Source organism: Phyllobates terribilis, unplaced genomic scaffold (genome assembly GCF_046119375.1).
Source record: "Phyllobates terribilis strain yellow unplaced genomic scaffold, ASM4611937v1 Scaffold_5__5_contigs__length_657084704, whole genome shotgun sequence".
NCBI classification, from domain to species: Eukaryota; Metazoa; Chordata; class Amphibia; order Anura; family Dendrobatidae; genus Phyllobates; species Phyllobates terribilis.
In genome coordinates this window covers 473,857,471-473,880,309 of record NW_027362765.1, presented here as the reverse complement: position 1 = coordinate 473,880,309, position 22,839 = coordinate 473,857,471, and positions in this window count along the sequence as shown.

Below are 22,839 nucleotides of genomic sequence, written 5' to 3'. Positions count from 1 at the left end.
GCAGAGTCCTTCAGAGGTTTTCAGCTGTGCGCAAGCCATCCTGTCGACCTCCTCTATCCACTGCATACAAGCAGAAAAGGCTCCAGTGGGCCAAACAATACATGAAGACTGACTTCAAAACTGTTTTGTTCACCGATGAGTGCCGTGCAACGCTCGATGGTCCAGATGGATGGAGTGGAGGATGGCTTGTTGATGGACACCCCATGCAAACACGGCTACGGTGCCAACAAGTAGGAGGTGGAGTAATGTTTTGGGCTGGAATCAAGGGGAGAGATATTGTCGGCCCCTTTAGGATCCTTGAAGGGGTAAAGATGAACTCCATAATGTATGCGGAGTTTCTCAAACAGCACTTCCTGCCATGGTTCAAGAAGAAGAAGCATGTATTCCGCAGCAAGATCATTTTCATGCATGATAATGCACCGTCTCATGCTGCACATAACACATCTGCATCTCTGGCTGATATGGGCATAAAAGGGGACAAACTTATGGTGTAACCCCCATGCTCCCTGACCTCAACCCCATTCAGAACCTCTGGAGCATCATCAAAAGGAGTGTCTATGATGGCGGGAGGCAGTTCACATCTAAGCAACAGCTCTGGGAGGGTATTCTGTCCTCATGCAAAACAATTGAAGCAGAAACCATCCAAAACCAGACAAATTCAATGGACGAGAGAGGTCAGAAGCTCCTTTCGAACAAGGGGTCCTATGAGCAAATGTAACATCACCTAGAATAAAGTTTTGAGTTGAAAACTGTTTGATTTCAGTTTCTAATAACCTGCTAATGCTTATAATTTCAAAAATGACCATTTTTTTTTTCTTTATTAAGATGAAAAGGTTGATCGAAGAGTGTGGGGGATCTAAGAGTGTGGCAACCCAGTAGTCAGGATTATTTTGAATTCTGACAATCTGAGGGTCATGTTGCAGGTAGTGCAGCAAGAAGGCACTCATGTGTCTTGCGCATCTAGGAGCCCCAAAATTATTTTCCGGGCTAGATGCAGCTAAAAATTATTATTAATTTGAAAGCTGGTGGAGCTTAGCATAGATGGCCTAATAGAATCAGTACTACGAACTGCTACAAAGCCCAAATTATTTTCCAGCCAAGATACAGATAAACATGATTAGTAATTTTAAATCTGGTGGAAATTAGTATAGATGGCCTAATAGAATCAGTACTGCACACTGCTACAAGGCCAAAATTATTTTCCAGCCAAGGTACAGATAAACATGATTAGTAATTTGAAAGCTTAAAACAGTTGGTGAGGTGATTTTAACAAATCATCAAGCTTTTACTCTCCCCAGGATGACACAGGGATAGAAAAGTCGGTTCGGATCCATGATTTGTTCATCTTTATGAACGTGAGTCTATCTACATTAAAGATCAAGGGTCCCGTGACACAGTCATGGCTTCAATGTTTACTTGGAGATACTCCTGTACCATCGTCTCTAGGCGTTGACTATGTGTCAGACTTCTTGTCTCCTGTGCCCTTGCAAAGGATGGGCGAAAAAAGTGGTGAAATTATTCCGCAAAATTGATGTTACCAGCAGATACTGTGTTTCTGTTACGTTTTGAGTGCTGATCACTCGACGGTCCCACGCTTGGCAAGTTGGAACTGTGAGATTCACTACGTGCACCACTAGTGTTTTGGGGAAAAGCACATGTAAGATTCTGCAACAGTCTCTGCTGATACTCCTGGATGCGTGCATCTCTTTCTATGGCAGGAATAATTTCTGCAAATTTACTTTTGTACCGGGGATCTAACAGTGTGGCAACCCAGTATTCAGGATTATTTCTAATTCTCACAATTCGAGGGTCATGTTGCAGGTAGTGCAGCAAGAAGGCACTCATGTGTCTTGCGCATCCAGGAGCACCAAGTCCCTGTTGTGTTGGTGGCGAGGTAACAATCATGCTTCCTTCCTCTGCCCTCTCCCCCCAACCTCGCACAACAGAAATGTGATCAAGGTCTCCCTCATCTGATGAGTCTTCCATCAGTTCGTCTTCCACTTCTTCCTGGGCTCCTGCACCTTCCTCACTAGTTTGGCTGCTACCATGTGCCCTGGTAAAACCATCTCCCCCACCCTCACATGCCTGCCGCCTTGGGGCTGCTGACCGTCTGGACCTTGCAGATGTTAGCCCTTCCGCATACAACTCCTCCTCCTCTACTTCCTCCACCTCCTCTTTTGCCACCACCTGACTCCGAATTCTGTTTAACATGTGCTCCAGCATGTATATCACCGGAATAGTCATGCTGATAATGGCATCGTCAGCACTAAACATCTTCGTCGCCATTTCAAAACTGTGCAGAAGGGTGCATAGGTCCCTGATCTGAGACCACTCCTCCAGCGTGATTTGCCCCACCTCTGGATCTCGTTGGCCCAGGCTATACGTCAGAACGTATTGCACCAGGGCTTGTCGGTGCTGCCACAGTCGCTGCAACATGTGCAGAGTTGAATTCCACTGGGTAGGCACATCGCATTTTAGCCGGTGAAGTGGCAGGCCCAACGACTTCTGTAGAGATGTAAGTCGCTGAGCTGTGGGATGCGAACGGTGGAAGTGAGCACACAGCGACCATGACCTCTGCAGAAGGCCATCTAGTCCAGGATAGTGGGCTAAAAATTGCTGGACAACCAGGTTCAACACGTGAGCCATACAAGGCAAGTGTGTGACATTGCCCCGGTGAAGGGCCGCACCCAGGTTTGCAGCATTGTCGCACACGGCCTTCCCTGGTTTCAGGCCCAGTGGAGACAACCATTCATGAAACTGGTTCTCCAGAGCAGACCACAACTCCTCAGCTTTGTGAGTCACATTTCCCAGACATTTCAAAGTAAAAACCGCCTGATGACGTTGAGCCCTGCTGCCAGCATAGTAAGGAGGTGTGCAGGATCCCTTCTGCGCAGTTAGAAAGCTTGTGGCATGACCAGACAGGCTTTGGGTGCAGGTGGAGGACCGAGAGGAGGTTGAGGAGGCAGAAGCAGTGGAGGAACTTTGAGATAAAGAGGATTGACGCACAACTCGTGGGGACGGCAAGACTTGGACAGCAGCCCCTTGTCCTGCTGTCACCATAGTAACCCAGTGCCCAGTCAGCGACGTGTAACGCCCCTGTCCATGCCTACTCGTCCAAGTGTCTGTGGTGAAATGCACTCTGTCACACACAGAGTTTCTCAAAGAAGCGGTGATGTTGTGTGCGACATGCTGTTGGAGCGCAGGCACACCTTTCTTTGAGAAGTAGTGCCGACTGGGCATCTGGTACTGGGGCACTGCGACGGACATAAGGTCTCGAAAATCCTCTGTGTCCACCAGGCGGAAAGGCAGCATTTCTGTAGCCAAGAGCTTGCAGATGGTGAAATTCAACCTCTTAGCTTTCTCATTGCTAGGAGGAAATGGTCTTTTACTTGTCCACATCTGAGGGACCGAGGGCTGGCTGTTGTACTTAGACGAGGTTGAGAAGGGTGTCCCCGGCAAACTGCCGGTCTGTGAGGAAGATGCAGGCGGACATGTTAGGTTGCCTTGATCCAAAGGTGGTGCTATCGATGTCGGACAGCGCTGAACACCAGCTGGTGTTTCCACCTCCAAAGAAAATGATGACCTGCCAATCACGCTGGCTGTTGCGGGTAAAGAGGTGGCAGGTCTGCGTCCCAAAACAGGTGTGACTGCTGTCCCCCCAGTCACAGAGGATGAAGAGGTCGCGGTTGCACAAGATGTGTCAGAAGGTGTTTGGCCCGGCCGGCTAGGCCGCATTGTAGCACAGTGAGCTTCCCACTGCAACTTATGCTTCATATTCATGTGCCGGTTCATGCATGAAGTACTCAAACTATGTATTTTTTGGCCTCTACTTAGCTTTTGCTGACAAATGTTACAGATAACACGAGTTGGGTCATCTTTATCGATCTGAAAAAATGCCCAGGCTATGCAAGGCTTAGCACCCATGCGACCTGAAGAGCCACCACGACTTGTGGTCAGAGGCAGAGTTGTGTTTGAGGATGCAGTTGTTGACGTGCTTCCAGTACTACGTCTCTGTCCAGGAAGGCGCAACCTGACCTCGTCATCACTAGCATCCTCCACCACCTCCTCTGCTGACCTCATCTCTTGGCTGACTGTGGGTTGACAGTAAGTGGGATCTCCAACCTCGTCATCATCACCCGGTGTGTTATCACACCCGTCGTCCTCAGAGTCAACCTCTTCCTGCCCTGACAAAAAACTAAAGTTGTCGCTCCAATCAGGTATTTGAGTCTCATCATCATCTTCCTCATTGTCTCCACCAACAGGAGTTACAGTTTGGGAACGAGGGTCTACATTATGGTCAGAACCTTCTGCGTCTTGTCCTGGATCCGACTCATAAAGATTCTGGGCATCAGTGCAGATCATTTCCTCGTCTGGATTCACAGAAGCTCTGGAGCCGACCTCTGATTCCCAGGCTATAGTATGAGTAAACAGCTCTGCAGACTCAACCATCTGTTCTACTCCATACTCAGACGGGCATTTGGAGACTTGGGAGCTGTGAGGAAGCAAGTGCAATTGGGGTGACACCTCTGAGGACTGGAGTATTTGTGATGTTGAAGTTGAGGTGGAGGAGAGCCCACTTAAAGGAGCACTTGATATCCGTTGAAGCACCTGCTGTTTTTGTGCCTCATCTGGAATTTGTAGCGATTGGCGTGGCCGTAAGAAAGGGATCTTATCACATTGTCCGCTAAAAGAAGTAGACATCTTAGTTTGGCTGGAAGATGGTCTTTCATCTGCAGATGTTACTGGTGCTTTAACACCTACCCCACGGACACAACCTTTTTTTCACTTCCCAACACGCCTATTCCCCTTTCCACCAGCAGCAGGCCTTTTTCCACTCATTTTGGTGGTTAACTAATTCACAACTCTGGAGTTGTTTGCACAAAAATCAATGGATGGGAACCGAGCAGAGCTGAGTGGCCAAACTGTGGTATTAGCCCAAAAGTATTGGCTGGGTTAGATGCAGATAAAAATAATATTGAATTTGCAACCTGGTGGAGGTTTGTATAGATGGACTAATAGAACAAGTCCCACACACTGCTACAAGCCGAAATATTTTTTCAGAGCTAAATGCAGAAAAAAATTATATTGAATTTGCAACCTGGTGGAGGTTAGTATAGATGGACTAATAGAACAAGTCCCACACACTGCTACAAGCCGAAATATTTTTTCAGAGCTAGATGCAGAAAAAAATTATATTGAATTTTCAACCTGGTGGAGGTTAGTATAGATGGACTAATAGAACAAGTCCCACACACTGCTACAAGCCGAAATATTTTTTCAGAGCTAGATGCAGAAAAAAATTAGATTGAATTTGCAATCTGGTGGAAGTTAGTATAGATGGACTAATAGAAGAAGTCCCACACACTGTTACAAGCCGAAATATTTTTTTCAGAGCTAGATGAGGAAAAAAATTAGATTGAATTTGCAACCTGGTGAAGGTTAGTATAGATGGACTAATAGAACAAGTCCCACACACTGCTACAAGCCGAAATATTTTTTCTGAGCTAGATGCAGAAAAAAATTATATTGAATTTTCAACCTGGTGGAGTTTAGTATAGATGGACTAATAGAACAAGTCCCACACACTGCTACAAGCTGAAGCCCAAATATTTTTTCAGAGCTAGATGCAGAAAAAAATTATATTGAATTTGCAACCTGGTGGAGGTTAGTATAGATGGACTAATAGAACAAGTCCCATACACTGTTACAAGCCGAAATATTTTTTCAGAGCTAGATGCAGAAAAAAATTATATTGAATTTTCAACCTGGTGGAGGTTAGTATAGATGGAATAATAGAACAAGTCCCACACACTGCTACAAGCCGAAATATTTTTTCAGAGCTAGATGCAGAAAAAAATTAGATTGAATTTGCAACCTGGTTGAGGTTAGTATAGATGGACTAATAGAATGATGCTATGCCCAAAAGGTTTTACTACACTAGGTGCAGTAAAAAAATTGTATTCTATACACAGGTGGTGTAGCTTGCAACACAGATAGGCTTCTCCACTGACAAACACACACTGCAAGAGGACAAAAAGGATTTGCTTTGCTAGATTTAGCCAAATGCTGTGAAAAAAACTTGCACAGCACTGGCACAGACCTGCCTGGCAAAAAGTGATAGGAACTGATGTAACCTAGCCCTGTAAAGGACTGCAATTACAATTAGTCTTTACTCCCAACCTATCTATTTAAGAGCACAGACCTGCCTGATAAAAGTGATAGGAACTGATGTAACCTAGCCCTGTAAAGGACTGCAATTACAATTAGTCTTTACTCCCAACCTATCTATTTAAGAGCACAGACCTGCCTGATAAAAGTCGTAGGAAATGATGTAACCTAGTCCTTAAAAGGACTGCAATCACAACTATTCCCTACTCCCAAGCTATCTGTAGATTTGTGCGAAAATTGTCTTGAAATTAACAAAGTATAGCGCACACAACAACAGCAGTGCTGTCTAACACGCAGCTGCAGCAGTGAGAAAATGGTGGCGACGGGGAAAATGGCTGGGTCTTATAAGGCAAGGACATGTGACATACACTGCCCATGACACATGCCCTTGCTTGTGTGAAAAAAAGCAGTTCGCTCCATGTGTGCGCTGCTGATAGGCTGACAGACTGCACCTCCCCACTGTAAATGCGGGAAAGAGAAAAAAAAATGGAGATCTTCATTATTTCTGCAGAGATCCATCCCCTGCCCCTCCCCCCACCCCGCTGTACACTCAAACTGCGTATTAACATTCATTTTCAGCATTACTGAGAAAAAATCCAGTTATGATTTTGGCGCACGAACAGTTATCGAACATAACCTCGAACAGCCGAATTTTTTTCAAATCGTTCGGGTTCGCCGAACGGCTCGAACACCGCCCAAAACAGCTCGAATTTGAGATTGGCGAACAGTTCAAGTCGAACACCACTCATCTCTAATCATAAAGAAAGGTGGCTATATTCATCACTAATTCTTTTTCTTGTTGTTTTTGCATGTCAGAAATGTTTATTTCTAAATTTTGTGCACTGATATTGGTTTACCTGGTGAAAATAAACAAGTGAGATGGGATTATATTTGGTTTTTATTAAGTTGCCTAAGTCTCCACACATACCGCTTAGAATTAACACTAAAATGTTCTATCTTCATCTCATCAGACCAGAGAATCTTAATTCTCATAGTCTGGGAGTCTTTCATGTGTTCTACAGCAAACTCTATGCGGGCTTTCATATGTCTTGCACTGAGGAGAGGCTTCCGTCGGGCCACTCTGCCATAAAGGCCCGACTGGTGGAGTGCTGCAGTGATAGTTGAATTTGTGGAACTTTCTCCCATCTCCATACTGTATCTCTGGAGCTCAGCCACAGTGATCTTGGAGTTCTCCTTTACCTCTCTCACCAAGGTTCTTCTCTCACGACTGCTCAGTTTGGCTGGACAGCCAAGTCTAGGAAGACCTCTGGTGGTCCCAAACTTCTTCCATTTAAGGATTATGAAGGCCACCGTGCTCTTAGGAAACTTGAGTAATGCAGAAATTCTTTTATAACCTTGGCCAGATCAGTAAATTGCCACAATTCTGTCTCTGAGCTTCTTGGGCAGTTTCTTTGAACTCATGATTCTCATTTGGTCTGACATGCACTGTGAGCTGGGAGGTCTTATATAGACAAGTATGTGCCTTTCCAAATCAAGTCCTATCAGTTGAACCATCTCAAGGAGGATCACAAGGAAATGGACAGCAAGTGACTTAAATATGAGTGTCTGAGCAAAGGGTTTGAATACTTATGACCATGTGATGTTTCAGTTTTTATTTTTTAATAAATTTGCAAAAAGTTTCTACATTTCTGTTTTTTTTCGGTCAAGATGGGTGCATGGTGTACTTTGCTGAGAAAAAAATGAACTTTTTAGAATTTACCAAATGGCTGCAATGAAACAAAGAGTGAAAAATTTAAAGGGGTCTGAATACTTTCCATACCCACTGTATATACACATGTATATATATATATACATACCCACTGCACATACATACCAGCCTGTCTCCTCTTCAGCTCTGGACTCCTGCAGTTAAGAGATCTTTGGTGACATCATGGTCACATGACTGTGATGTCACCAAAGGTCCTTCAGCAGTCTTATCCTCGGAATAGAAATGCTGGGGGCCCTTAAGAGGGTGGGGGCTCTGAGAAATTTCCAAGTTTTCTCTCCCTTCCCTCTAATGCCGGCCCTGCATACCAGTCTGTTTCCTGTTCAGTTCCTCTAGACTAAAGCAGTTAAGTGACTTTGGTGACATCTTGATGACATCTTGGTGACATGACTGTGAAGTCACCAAAGGTCCTTAAACAGTCTTAACCTCGGAATAGAAATGTTGGGGTCCCCAAGAGAATGGGGGCTCTGGGCAATTTCCCAGTTTGAATCCCCCTAATGCCAGCCCTGACTGTTAGTAGGGCTTATTTTTGGAGTAGGTCTTATATATCAAGCATACTCCAAAAACCCTGTAAAATCATGCTTGGGCTTATTTTTGGTGTAGGTCTTTTTTTCACAGAAGTCTCGTACTGCTTGTTGTACTTCGAAAACTACACCTACTTCTAATCCATCACACCATCAAATCTCCATACCTGATTGTGTGGCCAGGAACCAACAATAGTCTTCAGCTTGTGTGCCAACTCAACTCCCATCTGGTCAAGTTGCTCAAGGTGAAGTTGCTAATATACCATTTAGTAGATTCACCTGCCTTTTAGGAAATTATTGCATGCACTCAGATTTGTTGGAAGATAACCGGCCATCATTATTTCTCGCAAAAAGGCGTGCATGCTCCGCATTCTCAAATGCATATGCAGTTATACAGGAGAACAAGGGCCACTTCCTGGACTTGTAATTGAGCTTGAAAGTGCATTGTACTGTAGACCCACAAAGCAGAAATTATTTATAGGTACAGTACGTATCTTTCACAATCCAAGTAAGTCTATGTATTTGAGCTGCAGTATTGACCACAGCAACCAGGAGAGGTGGACAAAACTCTATGGTTGGGAACTAGGTCTGGTACTAACACTAGTTGGTGTTTATCTACCTCCTTCTACACCTCCTCTAAATCAATGGACATAACCCCATACTCTACAGCAATGGGGCAGAATGTTTTATCCCATCCCCACCCTTATTATTTTTTGTTCTTGAAAGCTTAAATAAGTTGTCCACTACTTTGACATTGATGCCTTATCCACAGGACAGGGCATCAATGTATGATCGGCCGGGGTTCCGCACCCAGCACCTTCGCCGATCAGCTGCTATCGGTGACGGCGGCGGCAGTCGGTCGGAAGTCCTTAGCTGTGGTGCCTGGCCGTCAAGTTGTAGTTGCCACCACGGGGTACTGCACATCCGCCTCCCATTAAATTGAATTGGAATCGGATGTGCAGTTACAAGTGGTGGCCACAACAACTTGACGGCGAGGTACCGCAGGTAAGAACTTCCGGCCAGTGGCCGCCGCTGGCACCAGTAACAGCCGATCATACATTGATGCCCTATCCTGTGGATAAGGCATCAATGTCAAAGTAGTGGACAACCCCTTTAAGTGCTACAAAGCTGTTTTATAGCTTGTGAAGAAAGGTGACAAAACTTATACAGCTGGACTTGTTATAGATTTTACATTGAGGTCCAATACTTTAAAATTATGCTTCTATACTATACTATTTACTGTGTGAAGCTATACATAGCACTTAAAGGGGTATTCCCATCTCAAAGATCCTGTCGTCCCAATATGTAGTAGGTATAATAATAATAATAATATTTGCAAATACCTTCAATTAGAAATGTAATAGATTATTTTTGATTTGCTATGCCACTTACCTCATGTGCAGGCAATACAGGACCTTAGGTATCCAAGGTTATGACCACTAGCAGCTAGCTAACTAACTTACACTTTATCAGTGGACGTAACAATGGATACCTAAGGTCCTGCAACACCTGCATGAGGAAAGAGGCATAGAGAATCAGAAATACTATGCTACATTTCTAATTGTAGTTATTGGCTAATATTATTATTATTACACCTACTACATATTGGAATAGGATCTTGGAGATGGGAATACCCCTTTAACTATAGTGATCACTCTTTGGAGCAAAGACACTTTTCAGCATTAGTTAGCTTCTGTAAAAGCTATATGTATTCAATTTTATTTGCTGAATACATATTAATAATTTATTTGCTCTGTTTCTGTTTAGAAAGATAATGTTATTTATTTACTAAAAAACTATCTGTGATGAGTAGCCATTTTAAAAAGTAACCATCATGTAACATTTCTTACAACTTTTTAAATGTTGTGCTCCCAATTAGATATTGTCAAAACTTGGAAATGGGCTTAAGAGAGTAAATGAAGGGAAAACATTCAGATGTTCATCAGAGGTCATACCTGTGATAGAGGTGAAACGTATTTACTGCTTCAGTGAACCAAGTCAAATTTACTGAAGTTGACAGAGCGAATGGGTGCTGAAAAATTTATGTTTGAACAAACTTTTTTTTTTTTTATTGAAGCAGCTCATTTCATTTTGCATTGGCTATAAACCTGAGTAGGTGAGAATGAAAAAAAGTGCCAGCTGTAGAGATTTCCAGCTAATTGAAGGTACTTGACTGTGGTTAGGAAATTTGAAGGCAACTGGCTAATTCAAAGCCTCACACTTGTATTATATTCAAGAAAGTGTTTTAAAAGAGTTTTGTTGGAAACACCTACAGTAATTATATTTTTTATTGTAAGTTTTTTTGTTCATATTACTTGGGTATTGCTTGCATAACACAGTAATTATAGTAAACAAAAATTATTTCCATCTTAGGCATTTATCTACTGTGTATGTGACAGATGCAGATCAGAGTTCTTGAGGATTAGCTTTCAAACAATTGGATATTGTCAATTCCATACTGTAACTTTCATAGACTTCAATAAAGAGGGCAGCATAAAAGTGTAGTCATTAGAGATGAGTGAATCGTTTTGCCGAAAATTAAATTTGTGTTGAATTTTAATAAATGCACTAAACCTGTCAAATTCCAGCAATTTGCAACTCAATTCACAAGAATCACAAAAATATGCCACCACCATTATACACATTGCAGAAGATTGCATGAGTCAGTGAAGGCTCACTTGACCTTAGGCCAACGTTTCCATAATGTGTTGCAGCTATCACAACACATGGTGTAGCACAATCAATCTGGAAGTACTATCATAGCCTGAATAAAAGCAGAGGCAGGGAATGCATCAGCCTTTTTAAAGTGAATTTGGATAGGAAGATGATGTTGCAGTTCACAACCTAACTAATTTACATTTTAAAAGATTTGTTTATCTTCACTGAAGTGTATGGCTAATGAAACTGCATTTATGGCATATCCTGTGGGATAATAAATATATTTAAATGTATGTGGACATTTGTCATGTTTAAAATATATATGATTTCAGATGTATGACTTCGCTTTCTGAATGACCAGCTTTCTCTGACATTGTAAAGCAGCATGTTCCCACTGTAAGGTGGCCGCCAGACACATTCTTGATGGTAGTTATGTATCACGGAAGTGGTTGTCCTCTGTGATGTAAACCTGGGGTAATGCTCTTGTGCACATAGTACTAAGAAGTTGTTTTGTGCATCTGGGCAAGGTGTTGCAGGCAGCCTGAGGGATGGGCGGGTCTGGCTGCCCATATACCCACCTCTTGGCGTGGCTCGCAAGGTAAAATGAAATCTGTTTGTTTGACACATGGTTCTATGTGTATGGAGGTAAGAAGGCCTTATGTATGCTGTCTCCAGCCGGTATACTGGATGCTATCCAGCCTGTGTGTCCTGGACTGTCTCTAAAGTCTTTGTTAAGAACTGTTTACTTTGTCTTGCCTGCACTGAAAGGCCATTTATTTTTCTTTGCTTTTGGCATAGTTTATGAAGCACCAATAAACCAGCATGGACATTTAAATGGAAACGGTTCCTGTCTTACTTCACCACGCACCCAAGTGAGTAAAATTCCCACATCACCTTGAATAGTAATGCTCAGTGTTCCCTCTTAGATGAGAATTCTAGAAAAAAAAAGAATTAAAATAACATACTAGTGAGATCAAGGAGAACAATTACAGATATGTATGTATGTAGAATGTGGAGTTTTTTAACTCTATAATTTCCATAGTGCACAGCCTTTAAGGAACAGTGGTTTCTGTTTTATCATATATTTGGCCATTTTTTTATGTAAGATGATCAGTCGATTCGATTTTGCTGATCACTGTATGGTAGTGAACAGGCTGGGAACACTTATCCATTTAATTTTTACTTTTAGTATTATTCTGCTGATTATTATGTTACACATATGTCCATACTATAGTTGTCAACATTTATGGGGTGTTTATGTCCCACCCCAAACCACCAACCTGCCCCTCAGGATAAGGCCCAACTTTACCCCACACCCCACTTTTGGGCAGGGTTTAAAAGTTTACATAAAACCTGACCTTTATAAGCCCAGGTGTTCCAGGAAATCAGGATAGTTGACATCCACTGTATGCCATAGACTAGGGGTGACCAATTAATTTTCCCAAGGGACCACATAAGCAACTGGGACTGTTGTGGAGGGCCGAACCAACCGTCCCAACTTAATTCATCTAAATATTAATTTTAATGCTTTATAAAAAGCAGTAAATCATATGACTACTGATGTCTGTAAAGCACCATGAAATGAATGGCACTATATAAGTAAAATAAATAAATATGGTTTTGATTCGTTGCCACAGGTAAATTTTAGCCCTATGTGAGCTGTTTTTAATTTTAGTGTTAGGATTTGAAAGTATGAGGACATTTGATGTGGGTTGCGAAATTACGTATTTTTGACAAAATATCGACCAATACCTCATGTAATGTATTTTATCTTATACATTATTTTCCTTCTTTATGCAGGATGCAGCAAGGCTCTTTAGTATTGGTTGGGTGTACTGAGGTGTCTGACCTTGTGGGGTGCACTTATATAGTACTGGGCAGCCCGCCTGATCTAATAGCATGGGCGTCATAAGTAGGCTCCAAGCCAGACACTGTGCATTACACGTATTTGTGTGACTGGCGTCTTATACAAGCCTGATTTGTGTTGATTTTAAATACTAGGCAGTCAGCCACTCCATAAATTGGTAGGTTTGTGAGTGGTTGTTTTATTAGTATTTTGCACCTGTGCTGCCCCTGCCTTTATCAACTAGTCTGCTATATCCTGCTAGTGCATTTGTAATATAAATTGATATTGGTAAGACTGTATGTTTTCTGTGATGTTTTAAGAATACAGGCTGCAATAAGCCCTATTGTAACTTATATTTGAAGTAGCAGCAAGTCAGCATGTTTGCCATATTGCGAAACATACCACTGGTCAGCAAACACAAGTGCAGTGACGGAGATATATCACTGGAGCATGGAAAGGTGAGTAACTGATCCTCACACTAACATTAAAAACATAAGGTACTTAGTTAACATTTTTTGATCAAAAAGCAAAAAAGGCATCCAACCACTTCATATTAATTAAAAGGAATCTGTCACCCCCTGGGACTTTTCAGACCTCTAATATGGGCATACAGGTGATATAAATGTAAATTTATACATACCTGTATGGCCCACATTAGAGGTCTGCTTGTTTTTATATATCTTTTTATAAAACACATTTTACTAGGTTGGCGACCAGGGGATGCCAAAAAATGCCCACCTACCTACTTAATTTAAATAATAGGGCTCTGTAAAGTGCACTCTAGATCTGCACATCCCGCGCATGCGCAATGCTCCTATAACTTAAGTAGCTTTTTTTTTCTCTCTGCCTTATTTTACTGCTGTGCTCTAGTGTGCAGGCGCCGGGGAGTCACTGTGACTTCCGCTCCAGTGACCTCCGGCGTGCGCAACAATAAGGTTTGTTCCCCACTTCCTCCCGGATATTTGCTAACTATCAGGATGCCGGGAGGAAGTGGGGACCAAACCTCATTGTTACGGTCAACTGTATGCCCATATTAGAGGTCTGAAAAGTCCCAGGGGGTGACAGATTCCCTTTAAGTATCTTATGGTTTTAATGTTTACAGCAATGTTTACAGCAATATTTAAGTTCATATATTCATTAATCACAGTGTGCTGACGCATCATGTATTTATATGTCTGCATATTGGCTACATAGCGCATGTCATAGATGTAATGGTAAAATCTAGAAAGCCATCTCTTAAGAATGGTCATGTCACCCTCATATTGAGGATTGAAGCATGGCTTAATCATAACTTGGAAAAGCAACAAGAGCTAGCACTTCATCTTCTTTAGGACATCCTGTTGTGAACAGGTAGTTGAAGTAGGTTATCTTCTGAAGAGCAGACAAGAAGTCTAGGGCTCAGTGTATACATGGGGGGGTGACTTTTCCCGCCTGGGTAAATAAGTTTCCTCTTTACAAAACTAGCTTTAGGGCACCGAAGTCTAGTTATGAATATTGTTTATTTTGTGAACGCTACAAATTAACATTGGACAGATGGATAACGATATATGTGCCATGTTTCTTATGTACGGAAAGCTAAAATCATGATAGGAAATATGGCAATAATATCTCCTGCCTGAGACTTCCAGGTGTGGAAATATCTTGAAAATTGGGGATTTCATAATTTTGTGGGACGTAGCCACATCTTATTGACCAGCCCCAACCTGAGGTCATCAAGGGTAAATATGTGACATGACTTTTATCTGATCAATAACATATTTTGAATTATAATCAGTCAGTCTTGGAAGACACATTTTGTCGTAGTTCTGTACCATTTTCCTAAAAGGAGACCTTCCCTTCGCTAAGATCTGCAAGGTTTCCGTGACAAAGGTTTAGTACTTTTCTTTGTTATCCTTATTTTTTCCATTTTCTACTATCTTTTGTATATTTTTATAAACACTGCCTACTTTTTCAGATTAAATCTTTAAAATGTTATACCTTCGTTCCTCTTGCTCTATAAACCATGCCCCCGAAGTCATACACTATCTGTTATGGGTGTCCAATCGGCCTACATAAAAGATTGGTGGTGGCAGCTGGTTTTCTGAAATATACACCGTATGTATACATTCCACATGTTGGAATCAGAGGTGTATATACTATACGTTCACTATGAGCTGCCTAATATCCTGTCTAGTAGAGAAAGCAGCCGTCCATCAATCAACAGTTAATTGCGTAATTGTCCTGATGAATGCTGTTCGTGACAACTTGGTAATAGCGGGGGAGATATTTGCGGGATATCCGGGCTGTTCCCATGACAACTTATTTGTGCACCTGTATATTAATTTAATACTAAAGGTATATAGACCCTATTTCTTTTTGCTTGCTGTTTTCTGGTTGTAGGTTTCTGACCTCAAATTCAAATAATATAATCAGATGTTATTCCCCCCCTTAGTCTAGCTCTATATTTCCACCATTTTTTCAGTCTTTTTAATGACTGCAGCAGCAACATCATAACTACAGCTAAATTCACCCCTGCAACCAGTTACTGACCTGACCAGCTCTCGCAGAGCCGCTGAGTTCAATGATTGTCAGCACAATGATATGAGTTGTATTTGTGACGTCAACACTACAGCCAGTAAACAGAGACTGTAGCAGTGGAGGAGAGTAAGCTACATACAATTTATTATTATAACCAGGTGCTGGGCATTGGAGGCCAGAAACCTATAACCAGAAAACATCATTAAAAAAAAGTATATGTAACTCCTGCACCAGCGCCGTTTGGCTGCTCTGAGTCCTGTGTCCCACATGATAGAAACCATGTGACATGACAGCTGGAGTGATCAGTGATCACTCTCACCAGGGGTTAAGAGTGGCCGAACGGTGCAAGTGCAGAAGGTAAGGCTTATAGTAGTGGACAGTCTCTCTAAGAGTGGGGGCTTACACATTGTAAATATGTAATTAATATGCAGGAACATTATTCATTATTTGGGCCTCATGCACATGAGACACACGGATCCTTCCAAGTGGTAAATATGCTATACATACCACATGCATGGATGCACATTTCCCATGTGCATGAGGCCCAAATATTTTTTAACCAGGCCCAAAGTATGATTCTGGCACAAAATGAAGCTTATTCTTTCAAAATCACACTTTGGGCAGGGGGAAAACATATTTATCCCATTTACTATTTTGAAATGGCTTCTTACCAGGGACATGTCACGAGGTCCTAATAGGTTTTAAATCAGGTGGCAGTTGAAATTTTATCATCTCCTCAACTATGTGTTGCTCTTTTTGTGCAACACTGAGGCGGTTAGTGCACTCACTGAGCACTGGCAGACAGGCTATATACGGTGTGTACCTGACCTCTACCTGTCTAGTAACTCAGGTGCACTCGGCAGCAAGAGCCATCCCAGAACATCCAGCGCCACCTCCAGATGGCCTGTACGACCTTCGGGTAGTCCATCGACACCCCACACCGCAATCTGGTTATCCAGCCCTACCTACCACTGCCTTTAGGTTGTCAAGCTCCACCCTTCACCACCCTCATGTTGTCCAGCGCCACCCAGCACCACCCTAGGGATGTCCAATGCTGCCCTAGGATTGCCTGCACAACCAGAACATTTGATTCTGGTCTCTTTTTCTGTCCCTATCTCCGGGCCACACAGGGACAGCAGAAGGGCCGCAACTTGCCCAGCCCTATTGACAGTTGAAATAAATAACATTAATTATCTCATTACAATGGTTTCATATTGCGTATGTATATAAATATAGAGTATATATACCTCAGAAAGAACAATGCAATCGACAGTTCAAAATCAGACATTTGTAATCAACATCTCTCCCGCTCATCAGTCAGCTGGTGCCCCCATTAGCCTAATGTGTCTATGTACTGAAACCCACACCCCTTAAAATAAGAATTGAGAGTGCTATTTTGAAAGTTAAACGAACTGCTGTCATTTACCTAGGTATGCGGTCCCAGTAATCCAAGAAATAATTCTGTTACTACTACTACTGCTGATACTGCTGATACTGACCATTGATGATGTATGAGTCATCAGAATATCCCTTTAACTTATGTCAGACTGGCCATTTAGCTTTTATTACACTTGTAGAAAAACGACAGCTTGACTATCAGCCAGTCATCATTCTCAGGAATATTAGGATTCCATTATAATTAAATAGATTAAATAGATTAAGTGCAAAGGGCCATTCACACATGCATCCTATCCTGACCTTCTTTTTTTGATGCCAGGCATGCATATGCTGGGGTAAAAATATCACAAGCATTCCGTATGAACAGTGGATGTTCAAAAGTCAGAAGTCACATTACCTTAACGTTAGCATTATGCCAGCTTTAGATCCATATAGATTACTAACATGCCAAATGCCCTGTCGGCCCCCGCAGAGCTCATCTGCAGCTCCAACTTCTCAATGCCCTATGTTAGTTAAAACTTACAAGGGATATAAACATATTGGCCACTGTCTCTATCCAGAGGCAACAGTGAAAACTTAGTTCAGATTATGTCAAAAATTTGGAAAAATTTCTACATTTGTTTTTTTCAGTCAAGATGGGGTGCAGAGTGTACTTTAATGAGAAAAAAATGAACTTTTTAGAATTTACCAAATGGCTGCAATGAAACAAAGAGTGAAAATTTAAAGGGGTCTGAATACTTTCCGTACCCACGGTATAATGAATTGGGGGCTATGTGACTAATGAATTGGGGGTATGTAACTATAATGAATTGGGGTATGTGACTATAATGAATTGGGGGGTATGTAACTATAATGAATTGGGGGGTATGCGACTATAATGAATTGGGGGGTATGCGACTATAATGAATTGGGGGGTATGCAACTATAATGAATTGGGGGTATGTAATTTTAATTTTGAGATAGACAATTAGAATGATTTGGGGAGCAGGTGGAAAACAGTGGGGCGTTGAAGATGCAGGTGAGTCGTAATCAATTGGGGAAAAGAGCACAGGGGCTAATTAATTAATATTTTTATTAGGTGTGAAAAAGTGACTATTTATAGTTAGTGGGGGTCAAAGTGGTGGTGTATTAATTTATATTTTGAATGGTGGGTTGCACAATGGCAAATTATATATGGGTGCATGTCTGTATTCAGCAGGCAATGTGTGGTGGATTCTTTTTTCAGGAAACAGATGTGTATATGTATGTATGTATATATATGTATCTATATAATGATGGACATATAAATATGACGTTTTTATTTTCAGAGGCGCTGTGAACAGGGCGGCAAACTCTGCAGTGGCCACATCATGGCTTTAGGATGTCGACAAGAAGGTTTGACAAGATGGAGAAGAAACAAAGAAAATTGCTGTAATCAGACAAGACATCAGCGGTAAGTTACTGACTGCAAATATTTATTCTGCATCTGCACCATTCAAAGGTTTACACGGGTAATCAGTGGCACTAAACGACCACTGATCGATAAACCATGATCATTGCTCTCGGCAGTGCGAGTCCTGGTTACAGAGGACGATGATCTTTTTGTGCTGCACAAAAAGTAATTTCACCTGTTGAACGAGCGTTTTGCTCATTCATCAGGTGATTGGCAGCCTGTTCACACTGAAAGGATATATCATAAGAATGCTTCTTCAATGAATATTTTTCAGTGAAAATGCATCTTTATTTGCAGAGAGATGATTGGAGTAATACTGTAATATGCAAAAGAAACACCCTTATTATGTAAAGCACTGTCCCTTAGTATATAGGGTCTTCCCTTGTTATGTTAGTGCTGTACGTAAGGGGAAAAAATTTCCCTTCTTCCATAGCATACCCTCTTGTTATGTATAGCCCGGGCCCTTACTACAAAACATTCCCTCTTGTCATGTATAGCCCTGTCCCTTATTAATTGGTATCCTCTATTGTTATGTTTAGCGCTGTACATAAGGGAAAAAAAGTCGTTCACAAATGTACACCAGAGCACCTGTGTCTTTATCACGTGGCCTGTCATATGACATCCCAAAAATAACATGTGACATGTCACGTGATACATCGGGTGATGGGAGCCCATGCACGCTAAACTGCCCGGGGCCCTGGCTACTCTTAATCCGCCCCTTTGTGTGTGTATATAATGCTCAGTCTACATTATACACCCACACACAGAATCTACGCTCTATATATATAATCTACACCATATACACATTGTTTACACTGGAATATTGTAGCTTGCTCATCAGTCTCTCTCCTCCTCTTCAGTTCGTTAACAGGGTGAAAGGTCACCAAATGTCATTAAACCCTTCTGTACTCAGAAACTACACTGATATTGCAGGCCAGGCATTATCAGTGCAGTTTCAAAGCAGGAAGCCCCCCATAACTGCAGCTGTGTTTAGTCCATCAGCGCAGGGTTGTCGAACTCCGCTCCAATTTTTTTCTGGAAAATTGAATCAAAAATTACAGACAGCCCAAATTTTTTATGAACATACACTCTACCCTTTTTTATATGTCACACTCGCCTTAATCATTCCCTTTTAGGTTGAATTCACGTGTGCATTTTTTTATGCAGTTTGAGTTAAAGTCAAAAGTGTATGTAAAAGGAAAGAAAAAAAAGGCAAGAACTTATACTCCTCCATCCGTATAACTTTGACTTAGAACAATAGGTTATTGTAAAAAAAAAATGGTATAATCTGTCAGAATGCTGACATATAATGTCTGGAAAACCAAACGGTATATGTGTATGTCTCCATAAAACCATGGGGAATATAGTGGAAATGAAGAGTGCTAAACTCCTAGGCTTAAATCTACATTGGAGCCTCTGTTGAGTATAATGCCTTTATTAAAATAATTCAGCCATTATCTGCCGGGAAAGGTGCGGGCTCGGCGTGTGAGCACACATAAAAGGCAGAGAGACGACCTATGATGTAACTGTGCGTCATATGTTGGGATGTGGTTAAAGGGAACATCTCAGCAGGTTTAGCCTATATAAACTATAACCACCACCTTTCAGCTGCACTTAAAATCCAACCTGAAAAAATCCCAGCCACCTCGCACACCTAAGAAAATATATTGTATTGTTCTTTCATGCCATAAGCTAATCAGCAGCATCCAGTCTGATGAGCATCGCACCATACTCAGTGCCTCCTCTGACCCCACAATAGCCGTCCTCCTGTCTTTATTGATGTGGCTGACTTCTACTATGTCATCCACAGTCTGTTGTGCTTGCACAGCTCCTGTTCTCTCCTGTTCAGACGCGAGAGTTTAACAGACTGTGCATGACAAAGGAGACAGTGAATCATGTCCATAGAGAGCAACTATTGAAGACACACAACCCCTATATCCAGGGATTAGTGATAAGCAAACATGTTCGCCACTGCTCGGTACTTGCCCGAGCATCACTGTGCTCAACAAGTTCAGCGAATATTTTCAGGTTGCTCGGGCAGGAACTCGGGTCACCTCCCAACATGTTTGGCGCTCATTAGAGAGCCAATGAGCATGCAGGAATTGCCTGCCATGCACTGTAATGCCAGAGCCATGTTGGTTGTGGGCATTACAGTGATTGGCTGGCTGCACAGCATCATCAGATGTATATAAGACCGGGCATTGCCATGCTCGTCACAGTCTACTCCGGAACCATGCAGAGTAGGGAGAGCTGCTGCTGCGTCAGGGAGAGATTTGCTTCTTCATAGTTAGTACAGGCATTCCACAACATATATATATCCAACTGAACTAACAGTCCTGAGGACTAATCCAGCTGCATATATTCAGTGGTGATAGCAGGAGTTAGGCAGGCAGGCAGTGTATGTGGCAGACTGCAGTGCATGATACAGCACAAGAGGGTCCATTGGACATCCTGTTAGTATAGGTATTCCACAACATATATATATATGTCCACTAACAGTCCTTCTGAGGACTAATCCAGCTGCATATATTCAGTAGTGATAGCAGGAATTGTATGGCAGACTGTAGTGCATATAGTGCAAGAGGGTCCATTAAACGTTCATGCTGCTGCTGTTCTTACAGATATTTGTAGACATAGCCCCATATATCAGGGGCCATGGGAAAAAAAAATTGATCTTAATCCTGGTTATTTGCTTCAAAAACAATCCAGAGTACACCATTTTTCTGCTACATTTGCTTGATCTCACTGCAGAATAAAGCCAGATATGTTCTATATTTCAGCGATAAAAATCCAGAAATTTAAAATGAACATGGAAAATATTGGCCTCCTTTTCCATTCTGTTGCAGTGTGTCGGTCAAGCTATTCACACTAGGTGTCTTGTGAAGAATAGTATTAGTAAATTACAGGCCTGTTATCAAAAACTGTAGTTCCCTGTCAGACATAACACCTATAAGAGTGTTCCAAAATCAGACATTTCTTCCATTTTCATTCCGCTGCAGTGTGTCGGTCAAGCTATTCACACTAGGTGTCTGTGAAGGATAGTATTAGCAAATTACATGCCTGCTATTTAAAACTGTGGTTCTCTTTCAGACATATCACCTATAAGAGTGTTCCAAAATCAGACATTTCTTCCATTTTCATTTTGTTGCACTGTGTCGGTCAAGCTATTCACACTAGGTGTCTGTGAAGGTTAGTATTAGCAAACTACAGGCCTGCTTTTTAAAACCGTGGTTCTCTGTCAGACATAACACCTATAAGAGTGTTCCAAAATCTGACATTTCTTCCGTTTTCATTCCGTTGCAGTGTGTCGGTCAAGCTATTCAAACTTGGTGTCTGTGAAGGACAGTTTTAGCAAATTATAGGCCTGCTATTTGAAATTGTGGTTCTCTGTCAGACGTATCACAAAACTGTGTTCCAAAATCAGCCATTTCTCGTGAACGTGGAAAATATTGTCCTCAATTTAAAATGGGCAAGGTGCGTGGCAAGGGACGGGGAAGTGGACGTGACGGTGATGGTGCATGCAGAGGCTGAAGGACGTGGCTGTGGGCAAGCTGAAATTGTGCCACAACAAACACCCACATATTGTCACTCGACCTGCCTATTCCAATTACTAGGGGGATCGTAGAAAACCACAATTGAACATAAAGCAGTGTCAAAAGGTTATTGGCTGAATAGCAGATAATACCTCTAGTCACTTAGCCACCACCACCACCACCCTGTCTTTCACACGGTCAAGTCTCAATAGCCGTGAGTCTGAATCGCATATTCCTCACCCTGATCCTCCTTCCTCCCACCATGCCGAGTGCCCGGAGACAACTGAACCCACACTTGGACACTCAGAAGAGCTGTTCACTTTTCCATTTGTAGATTCGGACCTCTCGCCCGGCCAGCTTCAAGCGAGTCAAGAGGAGAACGCATGAAGCGAAGCCCAAATATTGGAGCAGCCACGGTCACACGAAGGAGATGGTGGGAAAGTGCAATTACTGTTGCAAGAGGTGGATGATGATGATGATGAGACACAATTGCCAGAAAGTCAGGAGGAGGACCAGGGTGCGGAAGTGGAAGACCAGGTAGTAGATGATATAGTAACTGACCCAACCTGGCAGAGGGACATACAGAGCGAGGACAGCAGCACACAGGGGGAGGGAGGGGTAGCACCACGACAGGCAGGAAGAAGCAGTGTGGTGGCCACGGACACAAGGTGGGAAAGCATTCCTCGTAACTCCAAAACGACGGAAGTTGCTAGTACAACTGTTAGGTCTTCCCAAGTCTGATTATTTTTTAAAGACTCTGCAGATAACCCCAAAAAGGCCATTTGCACCACCGGCCAGGCCAGCATCAGCAGGGGTAGCAAAACTAGCAGCCTGACCACCAGCATCATCAGCATGATCAGGGACATGGGAGCAAAGCACCTGACTAAGTGGGCTAAACACCATAGTACAGCAACAGTGTCTGCAGGTGACACCACTGCTTGTTCCGCTGTTGTGCATGCATGCCAATCCCCTCTCCATGGCGTATGCCAAGATGCCTCCCGCACTGCACCTGTCATTGCACACTCTCAACTAGCACC